The sequence below is a fragment of the Molossus molossus genome, unplaced genomic scaffold (assembly GCF_014108415.1).
Source record: "Molossus molossus isolate mMolMol1 unplaced genomic scaffold, mMolMol1.p scaffold_m16_p_2, whole genome shotgun sequence".
Classification (NCBI taxonomy): domain Eukaryota; kingdom Metazoa; phylum Chordata; class Mammalia; order Chiroptera; family Molossidae; genus Molossus; species Molossus molossus.
Window position 1 is genome coordinate 106467760 of NW_023425355.1, and position 12186 is coordinate 106479945.

Here is a 12186-nt window from a genome sequence, read left to right on the forward strand (position 1 = left end):
AAATTTAAAATGGAAATGTGTTTATTTGATACATTTATATATTGCAAAATGATTACCACTGTAACATTAGCTAACACCTACAGTTCTGTTCCTGAAGAAGAGGTCAGCACCAACCCCACATATGCATAGAAGTTCTGTTCATTTGTATCATATCAGGAATAAATGTGTTTATTTACTCTCTTGCTGATTCATTCATTCACTCATATATCCAACAATTATTTATTGACCCTGGGGATACAAGGATGGACAAAGAATGGTCTCTGCTGTCCTCACAAAACTTATAGTCTAGAGGGAAAACACATAGACAGTTATAAGACAATGTAATTATTATTACTACTAACATTTCTTGTGTGCTGACTATGTGCCTGGTGCTATTCTAAATGCTTGTCATGCATTTTCTTGTTGAATTCACATAACAGTCATGTGCCTTGTGAGGTAAGAGCTATTATTATTCTTATTTAAAAGATGAGAAAAAGGAAACCAAAAGAGTTTTGGTCACTTAACCAAGGTCATACAATTTGAACAATCCCAGGGCTATCTTACCCCAAAGTCAGAAGCACAGTGAAATGGCATCTGAAGTGCAGGGGCTTAGGTAAAGTTTGCTGGACTGAGGAGCATTAGCAGGAAGTGGGGTTAAAGAGATGACCAGAGGCCAGATCAGCACAGGCCTTTCAAGTCCTTTAAGGACTTTATCCTGAAAACAATGTAATAATATCTTTTTAAGTTATCTATAACTGTAACAATCCACTCCAAAATTTAGGGACTTAAAACAGTTATCACATTCTGTTGGTTAGGAATTGGAGCAAGTCTTAGCAGGAGCAGGTAAACTCCTCTTTGTGTGGTGTCAGCTAGGATGGATGGCTCCATGAGGGCTGAATGATACTGGGTGGCCTCACTTACACGTCTGGGGTCTTGGTGGAGGCTTTTGGCTGGGTTCCTCAGCTCTCCTCCACATAACTTCCAAAAGAGCAACAATGGAGGCTGCAAGGCCTCTTAAGGTCTAGGCCTTGAACTGGCACAGCAACATATCCATCACATTCTATTGGTCAAAGAAAGTAACAAAACCAGGCAAGATTCAAGAGGAGACAAATAAGCTCCATCTATTAATAGGAAGAACTGAAAAGTCACATTAAAAAAGGTATTCAGGATGGCAATTTTGGAAACAATCTACCACAACATTGCATTGTTTTAGGAAGAGTGCAACATGCAGGAAGGAGGAAAAAGACTGCTGCAGTTACCTAGGTGAGAAGTTGGGTGGCCTGAATTAAAGCATTGTTCTAAACCTGGTTGACAACGAGCATTAGCTGGGGAAGGTTATTAACAGTACGGATTCCCAGAACCTATCACAGACCCACTGAATCAGAATTCCTAGGAGTAAAGTCTGAAAATATAAATTTTAATGCCCTCTCTTTCAGCAGACATTTAATTGGACACTTACTTTGTGCTAGGCACCATGTTGTGCTCTGGGGATGAGGTGGTGAATGAAATAGACAAGGGTCATGTTCTTTCCTGGGATCAGGGAGTGAGGTGAGGGAGACAGGCCAGGGATTAGAAGTTTTGCGATACTGAATTTCATTGATAATCGTTCTTATTGTATTAGGATTGACAGCATTTCTGGAGATGTTTCACACTGATTCAGCCTACTAGCATATGTTTGCCCCTGGTGGCATCATGTGGCAATGCAAACAATTGACCATTTCCATGATCATACTCCTATGGCAAGAACAAGCTCACCTGAAAATGCATGGGCTGATCCACCTGGCCCCTCCACTTGAGAGTATAACTCTATGATGGCACTTTCAGGAAAAGATTTACTAAAGACCTTTTCCTTTTCTCACCTTTCAGGGCAATGTCTGTAGGTTGACTCCCCACTAACAATCTTGTTGTGGCTCCAGAGTCCCAGCACAGTGCCAAGGCTGCAGACAACAGAAGTTTCATGTAATATTTGTTTCTTTCTTCAGCTCAACCTCGTTAAGAGAGAGATCTCCACACACCCAGGGATATTTCACTGACCACTTGCCTGCAACTGAGTCCAATTTTTCACCTCTACGTTTGGCCAGAGCAGATTACAGCAGAATGGAAGAATGAAAACCATTTTATAGACTTTATTAGCACCTTCAATTTTTTGGAATGATGATCCATATTTTCTCAGTTTTATGTAAGCTGTTAGACAAATGTAGCCTCAAGATGGTTCCCTAGAAGACTTTGTTTCACCTTAGATTGCTACTGCAGACCCTCCTATAAAATCAAATCTTGAAGTCATCACTGACTGAAATCTGCCTCCTCCCTTCTGTACTCCTTAGATTAGACTGTAATCCAATTCCTTCTCCCTAACTATAAGAAAGTTATGATCTTTCTCAAGGCTGAATTCCCAGAACATTACTCAAACTCTATCATGAACTTGGACACACATCTGTCTTCTCAACTCTTACACTGTTCTTAAAAAATATTATTTCCAGTGCTACTGACCACACCTGTTATGATGAGATGTCGTAACAGGATGGATATCTGTCATGCACATGTGCTGCAGACAAGTCTGATGTGAAGTGGGAAGGCAAATCAGGAAGCTGGATGGGTGGGTAGGTAAAAGTAGCATTTACTAATGTATGAAGATGTAGTCAGTGACACTTCATTCCTACTCTTCTATACCTGGGATTGGACCTTTATTTGCTTTCAGTTTTGCCCATTCACAAATTAGTTTCATCTATAAACATAAAATCTACTCTCTTTTCTTGGCTCACCTTATCTCAGAAAGGCCCAGAAGCCTGTCCAATAGTTCTTGTTGCATTTCTATAGATTTGGTTTTTATGTCTGTGTTACCAATACATAAACTTGTTTTCTTTTGAAATGTTTTCAAAAGATTTTTGAAAGATTTTATGAGTTTCAAAAAAAACCTCGGTATTTGATATTTTATATAGAATCCATAATTCAACTTATTTGAAGATAATATAACTGCTTCCAGGGAGATAAGGAGACCTGCTATACATTTTGGGACTCTTGTCTCTGCAAAATGAAGTGCCCAAATACAGAGATATTTTTTCTCTGTATTTGGGCAAGGCTGATAAGAGTATGTGTAACCTGCACAGAAATTCACTAAAGGACCTTTCTGTTAAAAATAGGACAGGGTGAAAATAGTGAAGGGAAAAAAAATTAAGTAGTTGAAAGTCTTATCCCATGATGGGATGGGAAGGGCTAACCTCTTGAATAGGAAACAGGCTCATACTTCCAGTCTAGATGGCGGAGTATGTAAACACAGTGCTTGCATCCACCCATGACCTCATCAAAATTCCAACTAAACTACAGAACAGCCATCATTGAGGACTGCCTGAAGACTAGATGAACAGAAGTCCTATAACTAAGGATATACAGAAGAAGCCACATCAACACTGGTAAGAGGTGTGGAGATGCGAAAAGGTCTGTTCCCATACCAGTGTGTGGTGGTGAAAAATCAGGAGGGATATCTTCACTGTAGAGGTCTCTCCCCTTGAGGAGTAAAGAGTCCCAGTCTCACACCAGGCTCCCCAGCCCAGGATTCCAGTGCTGGGAGGAGAAGTCCCCATAATTTCTGGCTGTGAAAACCAGGAGATAGCCCAGCTGGTGTGGCTCAGTGGTTGAGTGTTGACCCATGCTCCAAGAGGCCACTGGTTCGATTCCCAGTCAGGGCATATGCCCGTGTTGTGGGCTCAATCCCCTGTGGGAGGCATGCAGGAGGCAGTCAATCGGTGTTTCTCTTTCATCTACATTTCTATCTCTCTCTCTCCCTTTCCTTTCTCTCTAAAAATCAATAAAAACAAACAAACAAAACCAGGGGCAATTGCAGCTGAGTTGAAATGAAGGTTGCTGGAGTCTCAGGCATTCCTCTTAAGGAGCCTGCACATAAACTGACTCAGACTCACTCGCTCCGAGCTCCAGTGTGGGGCAGCAGCTTGAAAGGTACCAGGGACATAGGGGAGGAACTGAATTGTCTGGATTCAGGGCAAGGGCTGGAAAGGCATCTTTCTCCCAGACAGAAGTACTGGTAGAGGCCATTGTTCCTTTGCTGAGCCCTCTTCCTGCAGGTGCAGGTGGGCACCATATCTGAGTCTCCATCAACCTGACTAACACTGTTTACTCCACCTTGGTGATTCCCTGAGACCTGCCCCATCCAAATTGCAGGCCCATCCAAGCTATTTCCAGTAGTTTTCCATACACATGGTCTGTCTTGGCTCATCCTGCGAATTTCCCTAAAATCTCTCAATGATCCACAAACCCCAAATGATCAGCATCTGGCCTTGGTGTGCCCCATACCTCTTGATAAGCAGCCCCAAGTCTGGCAGTCGTGGCAACTGGCCTCTGTTCACAGCATGGCATTTCCTGGGTAGCTTGAAGTTGAGAACGAGTAGTATCTGCAAATCGCTTTGTAGCTCATCCCAGGTGGCCCGAGCCGGGCACAGGCAGCAGCTGACCCTTTGACTGCACCTCTCAGGAGGCCCCAGAGATAGCATACTCAGCAGACAGCTTCAGACCATGCCACAGCATGACCCAACCACCTCCACAAGCAACACATTTAAGGGGCAGACTTGGTGGGCACCAGAGCACTGCTGAAACTAGTCTTATTCTGTGGGCTTGGCCCCTGCACAGCAGCAAATCTGATGTAGTCATGACCTTGAAGCTAATTGGCTTGGGGAGTCAATCCCTTCTATTGACATTCCAATAGCAATGAAGACTCAACTGCAACATTAGGGTGTACATAGCCCACATGGGGAGGGGTGCAGTTGGAATGCCCAGCTTAGGTGATCAGGGAGGCTGTGCCACTGGGCCCCACTGGACACCTACTACAAAAGTCCACTCTACCAAGACCAGTAGACACAGGAGCTCTACCTAATGTATAGAAACAAACACAGGGAAGCAGCCAAAATGAGGAGACAAAAAATCATGTCCCAAATGGAAGAACAGGATAAAACTCCAGAAAAAAGACTAAATGAAATAGAGATAAGCAATCTACCAGACGCAGAGTTCAAAACACTGGTTATAAGAATACTCAACAAACTTGGGGAAAAATAGATCAACTCAGCGAGAATTTCCACAAAGAGATAGAAAAAATAAAAATGGAGATAGAAAACATAAAAAAAGGATCAGTCAGAAATGAAGAATACACTAGAAGGAATCAATAGTAGATTAGATGAAGCAGAGGGGCAAATCAGTGATTTGGAAGATAAGGTAGTAGAAAATATCTAATCAAACAGTAAAAAGAAAAAAGAATCTAGAAAAATGAGGTTAAGGGGACTTTGGGACAACATCACATGTACCAACATTCACATCCACGGGGAGGCCAGAAGGAGAAGACAGAGAACAAGGAATCGAAAACCTGTTTGAAAAAATACAGACAGAAAACTTCCCTAACCTGGTGAGGGAAACAGACCATAAGTCCAGGAAGCTCAGGGAGTCCTGAATAAGATGAACCCAAAGAGTCCCACACCAAGACACATCATAATTAAAATGTTAAAGGCTAAAGACAAAGAGAGGATCCTTTTTTAAAAAATTAAAGTTTTTTTATATTGGTTTCAGGTGTGCAGCACAGTGGCTAGACAACCATACAACTTAGAAAGTGTTTCCCTTAATAACTCAAGTATCAGGTTTTCCCCTGATAACTTGGCACCACACATAGCCACCACAATACTATTGACTATATTTCCAATACTGCAATCTACTTTCCCTATGACTATTTTGTAACTACCATTTTGTACTTCTAAGTCCCTTTGTCTTTTTCACCACCCCAAGCCCCTCCCTTCTGACTACCAGCAGCCTATTCTATCTATGGTTCTGCTTCAGTTTTGTTTGTTTACTCTGTTCTTTAGATTCCACATATAAGTAAAATCATATGGTATTTGTCTTTCTCTGACTGACTTATTTTACTTAGCATAATATTCTCTAGGTCTATCCATGCTGTTGCAAATGGCAAGATTTCATTCAAGACAGACAGAATCTTAAAAACAGCAAAAGAAAAGCAGTTAGTTACCTACAAGGGAGCTCCCATTAGACTGTCAGCTGATTTATCAAAAGACACTTTGCGGGCCAGGAGAGATTGGTATGAAATATTCAAAGTGATAAAAAACAAGGACCTCCAATCAAGGTTACTCTACCCAGCAAAGCTATCATTTAGAATAGGACAAATAAAGAGCTTCCTAGACAAGAAAAAGCTAAAGGAGTTCATCACCACCAAACCAGTATTACATGAAATGTTAAAGGGTCTTCTTTAAAAAGAAGGAGAAAAAGGTAAACATATGAATAATAAAATATCAATATATACATATCTATCAATAACTATTTAAAATCCAAATGGATTCAATGCCCCGATAAAAAGATATAGGGCAGCTGAGTGCATAAGAAAACATGACCCTTACATATGTTGTTTACAAGACACTCACTTTAGATTGAAAAACACCCACAGACTGCAAGTAAAGGGATGGAAAAATATTTTATGAAAATGGAAACAAACAAACAAAAAATAGGTAGCAATACTTGTCAGACAATATAGATTTTAAAACAAAAGCTCTAACAAGAGGTAAAGAAGGACCCAGCAATTCCACACCTGGATATTTATCCGAAGAAACCCCGAACACTAATTCAAAAAGACAAATGCATCCATATATTCATTGCAGCATTATTTTCAATAGCCAAGATATAGAAGTAACCTAAGTGCCCATCAATAGAAGAATGGATAAAGAAGTGGTACATAGTATATACAATGGAATATTTCTTGGGCATAAAAAAGAACAAATTATTGCCCTGGCCGGTTTGGCTCAGCAATTGGAGCGTCGGCCTGTGGACTAGAGAGTTCTGGGTTCGGTTCCTGCTAGGGGCACATACCAAAAAAACAAAACAAACAAACAAAAAAACCAAATTATTGCCATTTGCAACAACATAGATAGACCTAAATGGTATAGTACTGAGCGAAATAAGTCAGAGAAGACAAATGTAATATGATTTCACTTATATGCAGAATCTAAAGAACAAAATAAATGAACAAACAAAACAGAAATAGACTTATAGATACAGACAACAAACTGATAGTTGTCAGAGGGGAAGAGGGTGGTGGGGCTTGGTAAAGGAATAAAAAGCACAAATTTGTCATTACAAAATAGTCCTGGGAATGTAAAGTACAACATAGGGAATATAATCAATAATATTTTAATAACTATGTATGGTGTCAGATGGGTACTAGATTATTCAGGGTGATCATTTTGTAAGTTATATAAATGTCTAATTATTGGTTTGTACACCTGAAACTAATATAATATTGTAATTGAAAAATAAAAAACTATTTAAATAAAAGAGAAAAAGACAGGCACGTAGAAGCATTGATGACAATAGCCAGAAGGTGGCAGCAGGGACACACATCAGGAGAATTTACTGACTTTGGAAAGGCCCTGGATGGACCTTTGGGTCTAAAAACCAGCATCTGCTAGGAGTTGGTAGAGGGTATGATGTGTTTTCCAGGAGAGAAAGAAATGGTGACAAGGTATTCCAGAAGCCCAGGGTTAGAATCTAGTGTGTAAGTTAGAATCCTGAGTGTAAAGTGAGGGGCCCACACAGCATAGTGACTATAACCAACAATGCTGTATTATAAATTTCAAAGTGGCTAAGACACTAGATGTTAATTTTTCTCACCACACACACACAAAATGATAATCACATGATATAATAGACGTATTAGCTACTGTCATGGTGATAATCATATTGTAATATATAAATTTATTGAATCAATACATTGTATACCTTAAACTTACACAATGTTATATGTCAACAAAAATTTAAAAATAGTAAGATGAAGGGCCCAGAACTGTGGGTGTTTCACAGGGAACAGGAACATATACAAGTCTAAGTGGAGAAGGGTAGCACAGGAGTGAAACCATCCCCAAGGCAAGGAAGAGGGCATAGGAAAGAGAGCAGGAGAAGGGTTAGCTTCTGACACACAGATGACAGTGCAGAGTAGGAAGCAGGCCAGAAAGGGTGGAGATCATTTTGTTTTGTGTGTCTGGTGATGGCACTGATTTTACAAAGTCTAAAAATAAGTAGAATCAACCCAAATGTTCATCAGTGGATGAATGGATAAACAAAATGTGGTATATACATACAGTGGGATATAAGGACATAATGCTAAGTGAAATAGGCCAGTTACAAAATGACAAATACTGTATGGTTCCACTTACATAAAGTATCTAGAGTAGTCAAATTCATAGAGCCGAAAAGCAGAATGGTGGTGGTTAGGATCAGGGGGGAGGGAGAATACGGAGTTGTTTAATGAGTGTAGCATTTTGGTTTTGCAAGATAAATTTCTGGAAAAGGGTTGCACAATAATATGGATATACTTAACACTCCTTACTGTACATTTAAAAATGGTTAAGATGGTAAACAAGGTTCCATTTCTTCTGATCCTTAAGGAGTCATAGGCCATTCCAGGCATGGTAGAAGTATAGGACAGGACACCAAGTTAGTATAAAAAATAATAATACCTCCTATTTAAATGGCACATTGTAATTTACACAGTTCTAGTGTGAAAATACATTACCTTGTCAAGTTTTCGCAGCAATAAGTATGGCTGTGGAGGGCGTCTCTGTGTTAAAAGTAAGTGAGTGGGTTCCATGAAGGGTGATCAGAAAAGCAGGGAGTGAATGGGTTAAGAGTAGGGGGATAAATACTAAATTGATGGGCAGAAACAGGTGGAAAAATGGAAGAGAAAATGGCAGAGCAACAAGCCCATGATATACTTGTTTCCTCTGTTTATCCTCCCATGCCATAGGTGGTAATCCTAGTCTTGTGTATTCAAATGCTTTCTACTGTTTCTAGGCCCGATTTTTCATGAACTGTGTTTCAAGCCACAGTACCACTTCATAATTAAAGGTGCTTGTGTTCAAAGTTTGGCCCTGGCTCTAGCTCATTATGTGTTCTTATCTCTCTTGACTTTTGTCTTTTTCTCTGATAATAATAGTTTCTGTAACTTCTAAGCCTTTGGTACATATTTTCTATTCTCATTTTTTTTTTTTTTTTTATTCCTGTGACCTCAGGAGCAAACACTACCCACTGACTGGAGTGTTAGGGAATACCCTTGTGAGGTTTTTCTTCTTTCCGCTTGTCTTGCTACAACATCCTTGAGAGGATCTCCAATGTCATCAAGTAGGAAAAGAAAGTATTTGCAATATACAGGTTTCATGTTTAGTAAAACTTGGTGACTTCAAGGGTTTAGAAAAAAACAGTTGACCTGATTGTGGAGTTGGCTGTCCCCCCACAAAGCTTTTCAGATGTTCGTGGAAAACTTTGGGGGTTTTTCTGATAAATAATTTTTCTGAAGTATCTGATTATAATAGCTGAGATGACATTATGGGTTATAAGGTAGCTATTTTAATTAATCAAGCCCATAGAATTTTAGCCAGATCCAACACCAGGTGAATTTGGCTCTGAGACTTCAAGAGGCTTTGCTTGTTATACTGGTTAAATTCTGACCTGAGGGTGATGGCAGTTTTCAGTTCCTTCTGTCGAATGAGTTTTCACATTCTAATGAAAACCTAAAGTGGAATTACTTCTGTTTGTTAACAATATAAATGATATTAACTATGAAAATAAAAGAACTTTCATTTGTATTTCTCAAACACTGATATGCACTGCTCATTTGAAGATATCTGGAAACATTAACTAAAGGAGATTACTTTATATAGAGAGTAAATTCTTAGCTTTAAAACTGTTTAACTAAGATCATTGATATATTTTTATGACTAGCACAACTGGACCAACCTGCACAGGCATACCTCTTTTTATTGCGCTTTGCTTTACTGTCCTTACAGGTTTTTTCTTTTTCTTTTACAAATTGAAGGCAAGACCCTCCACTAGGAAAAAGATTCTGACTTGCTTTATTGCAATACTCACTTTACTGCAGTGGTCTGAAACCAAACCCACAACATCTCTGAGGTATACCTATATTTTACATTTAGTCAATGCAAAAATAAACACAAACATGATACAAAGCAGATTAAATTGCAAAACATTCACACAGTATTTAGGATCGGGGGCTAAACCTGTGTGGTGATGCAGCACAGTGGGAGTCGTTTGTCTCTGCTTTGCTATGTCTGGAGCCTCAGCTGGTAAGACTCAATTGCTGTGGTGACTCAAAGGCTGGGGGCTGGAATCATAAGGAAGCATCCTCAATCACATGTCGGCCTGTTCATGCCAGCTGTTGGCTGGGAACTCAGCTGGGGGTTTCCACTATGTGACTTCTGCTTGTGGCCTGGGCTGCCTCACAGCATGGTGGGCCTCAGGATAGTAGGTATTTTTACATGGTGAGTCAGGGCCTTAAGGTTAATGTCCTCGGGAGCAAGGCAGAAGATGCACTATGTTTTTCTGACCTAGCTTCAGAAACATGCAGCATTATTTTTGCTACGTTCCATTGGTTACAAGTCAATCCACAAGCCTAACCCAGTTCAAAGAAAGGCGATATAGGCCATACTTCCCCATGGAAGGAGAATCAAAGAATTTGTGAATATGTTTGATGGTTAATTTTATGTGTCAACTTGACTGGATCAGGAGGTGCCAGATAGCTGGCTAAACATTATTTCTGGGTGTGTCTGGTGTGTCTCCTTTCTCAGTGCTCCTGGTTCTCAGGCCTTTGGCGTCAGACTGAATCACACCACTGGCTTTCCTGGGTCTCTAGCTTGCAGACAGCAAATCGTGGGACTTTTTAGTCTACAGAACTGTGTAAGCCAATTCCTTGTAATAAGTGTTATTATATATTTATATGAAGACATTTATATCTATCTATCTATCTATCTATCTATCTATCTATCTATCTATCATCCTATTTGTTCTGTTTCTGTAGAGAACCCTGATGAATACAATGTGTTTTAAAATCGCCACAATATGTTATGCTCTATGTGTTTATCACTGAATAACTATATCATAATTTTCAAACAATACATTAGACTGGATAAAAATGATGATAAAAATGAACTCTAATCCCAGAGATGAATAAAAGGGCCACAGTAGAATTGCAATTAAATACTGGGTTTGGAGGCTCTGTGTTTAAGATTGACTTCTGTAAATCCTTCTTAAAGGAAGATGGGGTCTATGAATGGCTGTCTGTGGTGAGCACTGTTATGTGCTTCCCAGATTTCCCCTAGGGAAGAACTTGTTGGCCCAGTTGCTAGGTGGTAGGCAGTCTTCAGCTGTCAGCCTTCTCAGAGATTGCTTCAGTTGCAGAGTCACCTTGCCCTAGGTCACACCCCTCCTGGTAGTTCACATCCAATGTTATAATTAATTTCATCTCCCTCAAAAAATTTGGGTATCATTTAAATCAAGGGGCCTGACCAAAGCCAAATGTAGCAAATATAGGAGTGTTCACATATAGGAGTGTCACATTTCTGATAACAATATATTTCTGCTTGTTATAAAAATAGGATTCTATTATAGCACAAAGGCCATATTGTGAGTCATCAAGTATTTCCCCAAATGTACTTCCCTTTGCATGTGCTCCTAATCCCTTCTCTCTGCATAAAAGTGTTAACAATGCAAACATTTTAATGCAATGAGCAAGTTTGCTGAGCATTATCTCAACCACCACTCTTATATCATTGATAAGGCTATTCATTCAGACACTTTAGTCAACTCTTTCAGGCCAGGCCTGGACTCATCCTTCTCCCTCAGAACTTTGCCTTTCCTAGGTCTGAGAACTTGATAGTGTACATGTGTTGGGGTGTAAGGTGAGAGCTTAGAAACGAAGGGCTGCTTGTCTTGAGTTTGGCTGCAGCTATTGTCTGCAGATATCACCAACCCTGCCCTGGTACCACTCTGGTGCTTCTAGGTCTTTCCTAGAGTCCTCTATATGCAGTGTCCTATCTTAGCCCCAATTCCATGCCAATGCTAACTCTCAAAGTCAAGAATAGAAGACATCTGATGAAGGTTGTTCTTTCACCATGGTCCTCCCATGTGCTCTAGTAATGTCTCCTTTACCCAAATAAATGGGCTTCCTGGGGAAGGGGCTGTTCTGCATAAGAGAATTTCTCATATAACTCAACTTATGCTTTTTAGTGGCATTAAAAAAAAGTAACACTTTTAATAGAAACTTTGTAAAATAAACGGTGAAATTATCTGCCTTCTTTCAAGGTGCACTTCCATATAATTTAACCTTTCCTTGGTATCTCATAGCTACCAAGATGT